Raw genomic sequence first — 4,224 nt, forward strand, 5'->3', positions numbered from 1 at the left:
TGTTATCTCCTTCAGCCTCACAACCCCCTGAGATATCTGCGCTCCTCAAATTCTGCCTTTTTGAGCATCCCTGATTATAACTTCTCAATCATCAGTGGCCGTGCCTTCAGCTGCCTGGGCCCTCAGCTCCGGAACTTCATTCCTAAACCCTCTGCTTCTCTACCTCACTTTCCTTCTTCAATACGCTTCTTAAAACCTACCTCTTTGACCAAGCTTTTGGTCATCTGCCGTAATTTCTTCTTATGTGGCTCTGTGTCAATTTGTTTTGTTGTTGTCTTAGCGCTTTGGGACATTTTACTATTTTAAAGGCGCTATATAAATACAAGTTGTTGTTGTTTTTGAAAGGAATTATATCTTGTATTTCTTTTTCTCAAAAAACATACTTTATATCTTCAGCCATAAAGAAAAGTTAGAAGGAAATGCAAAGCAAAATGGTAATGCGTAAGGCTGCTTTCATTTAATAAATTGTCACTACAATGAAATTCTGTCCATCATGATAAAAAAAATCATAGATGACATGAAAAAGAAGCCTGCACCAGCTAATATGAAAATTCAGGAGGTACAAGGTCACAATATTGCAAACATATGAAAGCAACTGTACAGCTGAAATAATCTCAAAATGAAAAACAAAACTACTTAACCATAATATATCAGAAAGTTAAATGAGCAAAAAACAAAAGTTACCAACACAAACATCACAAAGAAACCATTAACCAACACAAACCATTCACTGACAGTAAGTGGATAAAATCAATTCACAATGTTCCAGAACAACAAAAACCTGTTGATTAGATTAAAACGTTCGGATTCTAGCTACCACAAAAGCAAAAAAAAATTGAAAATCTAAAAATTCAAGAGTTTTAAAATGATAAGAGACAAGATTAGCACAGTGAAGGAAAAACTCTTAAAGAGAAGCAATGATCAAATCGACTCCACAACAAAAGAACCAACTTCAAAGTAAACAGTGGCAGCAAAAAGAACAAAGCTGAGCCTATGAAGATGAGTCACACACTCAACACAAACTAAGCAGCAGCAGTCAAGTGATCGTTACAGCCTGTCAACCAAGGGATTCACTCACAATTCAATTCAATGCAGTTTTTTGCGTGGCTGTTCTCCCAGTATCGTGGCCAATATTTATCCTTCAACTAATATCACTAAAACAGATTACCTCTTCATTACTACTTGTGGGACCTTGCTGTACACAATTTGGCTGCTGCGTTTCCAACATTGCAACAATGACTACACTCCATAAATACATCCTTGGCGATAAAGTGTTTGGGATGTCCTGAGGTCATAAAAGGTGCAATTTAAATGCATGCCTTTCTTCCCCCAGCTTGTGAGAATTGGTGCCAATGGTTGCATTCCTGGTTGTGACCAGTTATCAGGTACTATAGCCTGGTGGTTATGGTACTGGACTAGTAATCCAGACATTGTGAGCTCATGTTCGCACTCATTTGGTAAATTGCAAAATGTAATTATTTAAATCAAAGAATCTTACAGTACAGAAGAAGGCCATTTGGCCCATCGTGCCTGTGCCACCTCTTTGAAAGAGCTGTCCAAATTACTCCCACACCCTAGTTTTCTGCCCATAACCCTGCAGATTAATTTTCTTCAAGTACATGTTCGAATGCCTTTTGAAAGTTCCTATGGAATCTGATTCCATCACTCTTTCAGGTAGTGCATTCTAGATCTTAACAACCCTCTGTATGAAGACATTTCGCCTCATTTCCCCTCTAGTTCTTTTGCCAATTATTTTAAATCTATGACCTCTGGTTACCGACCAACTTACCAGAGGAAATAATTTTTCTCTACTTGCTCTATCATTACCCCTCATAATTTTGAATACCTCTATTAGGTCTCCCATTAACCTTCTGTGCTCTAAGGAGAACAATCCCAGCTTCTCCAATCTCTTAACATAACTGAAGTCCCTCATCCCTGGTAACATCCTGGTAAACCTCCTCTGTACCATCTCCAAGGCCTTAACATCCTTCCTGAAATTGGTGTCCAGAATTGTACACAATACTCAAGCTGAGGCCTAACCAGAGAGTTGTAAAGTTTAACATCACTTCCTTGTGTTTATATTTAATGCCTTTATTTACAAAGCCAAATTAGGCATATGCTTTCTTAACTGCCTTATCACACTTATCCGCATTAAATTTAATCTGCCCATTTCGCCAGTCTGCCTGGTGATTTGAGAATTGGCACCAGATTAAAATGGCCATGAAGGCTGCTGGATCTTTGGAATTCTCCACCCAAAAGGGCTGTGGCTGCTGAGTCATTGAGTATATTCAAGGATGAGATAGATTTTTGGACTCTAGAGGAATCAAGGGATGTGGGGATCAGGCAGAAAAGTGGATTTGATGTTGAAGATCGTCCATGATCTTATTGAATGGCGGAGCAGGCTCAAAGGACCGGATGGCCTATTCCTGCTCCTAATGCTTATGTTCTTATGGATTGCATAAAAACCCATTAGTTCGCTGATGACCTTCACTCCTACCTGGTCTGGTATACATGTGACTCCAGTTCCACATCATGTGGTTGAACGAGGATTGGACAATAAATGAAGCCTTGCCCATATGCCTCAAAAACTATAATTTGAGGTCACCCTGGCTCACTTGAACTACCAGGAAATGGCTCCTAGCTTTAGGGGTAGAGGTTATACCCCATTGCATCAATTTTACAGGCGTAAAACAAGTTCAACAAGGCCAAAATTTAGGGGACAAATGTACTGCAGCCTAAGAATGCCTGAAAAGCAGCGAACCCAAAATTGTGCTGGGCTATATTCCAGGTGTGCCTGGCAACTACCTAATGCTAGCATTGGATCCCTTAAATATATTAATGAAGGATCTAAGGGCTAGATTTTACACTTTTGTGCAGATCACCCAAAAATGGGCATTATTTCCGGCATGGGCGGTAAAAAAGGGTTTTCAGATTGCCGGCTTGTTGCCCATTTACAAAGCCCCTAGTCTCCACTTTAAAAATTGGCCGTTACCGCGAGCAATATGAAATGGGCGTTAGCATTAAATCTCTCTGACCTTCTGCCGTAAAATGTCGCCGTCCTTAGCAATGACATGGCACAGGCCTCTCAGTGGTCTCAGAGTGCGGCACTCCACCTCTAGGTCCTGCACTCCCAGTGCCAATGGCAGATGAGAGGCAGGAGCAACATCGTGCTTCTGGAGCCGAAAATGTTCCTACCTCAGTACCCCCCCGCTCCCGTACCCGTGCAACCACCGGCTCTGCCGTCATCCCCCCCAATGAGGCACTGCCTAAAGAGCTCCTCGACCAGGCAGCGAGGAGCAAGGAGGGGAAGGGATAGAGGTGGGGAGAAGAAGGGGAGGGGAGAAGGAATGTGAGGTGCATGTCCACAGGGGATAGTTTTGTTATATCTCCATCTTGGTGTATGCAATTTGTGGTAATGTATGAGGGGAGGGGGACACCCTCCTGGTTTGCATGTGTGTTCTGTGTTGCTGGACATGTTGACTATTTGATTGATGTCAATGGTCAAAAAAGTGGGGTGGAGGTAGGTTGCTTTTTGCCTGTGATATTTATGATTTCAGACCAATGGTCATATTAAATGTTTTTTAATCAACATAACCTTGTTGTGCATTGTCTCAGATAGCTGGACCGTTACACACTGGTGATTCCTTAACATGAAAGGCTATAATTAAACTTAACTTGAATCAACTTAAACTTTAACTGTTTCTCGGCCTTTTGGCTAAGATCATGCGTAACTGACCTGACAGGGGAGTAACCATGACCCCAAAGTGGTTCTCCCTGGATCAGGAAGGTGGTTCTCCTATGCTTTTTGGAAATAGGAGGTGGGTGGGGTGGCTTGACCCATCCACCTCCACGGAGGTGTGTGGGGGGCCTGACCCATCCACCTCCATGGCACGAACCTGGTATTGCAGTACTTCCAGGAACGGTGCAGTGGCTCTAGGCTTTTTGGCTAAGAGCATTGGTGCAGAGTGATCCTTGATGTGTGCAAGGTGACCTCTGGCGTTTGTGATTTGACAAAGAATTGGAAAGATTGGCTACGAATTAAAAAAAAACTTAAACTTTAACTGGCACCAAGGTGATGCCCACCATTGATGTCTGAGCTGCACACACATAGCAGTGTGTCAGCTTTGTCAATAACAGCAACGAGCTTTCAGGCAAATCGCTCATTTATGAGCTCCTGACATAAGAGTCTTGTAGCTATGTAGCCACCACGGGCCCTTTCCTGCA

The 4,224-nt window shown here is 42.4% G+C and overlaps 1 pseudogene; it reads left to right on the forward strand.

Annotated features, from left to right (window-relative positions):
* Positions 1 to 3,695: 3,695 nt before the first annotated feature.
* LOC139252095 (U2 spliceosomal RNA) lies at positions 3,696 to 3,933 on the forward strand (annotated as a pseudogene).
* The last annotated feature ends 291 nt before the right edge of the window (positions 3,934 to 4,224 follow it).

This window comes from Pristiophorus japonicus, chromosome 2 (assembly GCF_044704955.1).
Source record: "Pristiophorus japonicus isolate sPriJap1 chromosome 2, sPriJap1.hap1, whole genome shotgun sequence".
In the NCBI taxonomy this organism is placed as follows: domain Eukaryota; kingdom Metazoa; phylum Chordata; class Chondrichthyes; family Pristiophoridae; genus Pristiophorus; species Pristiophorus japonicus.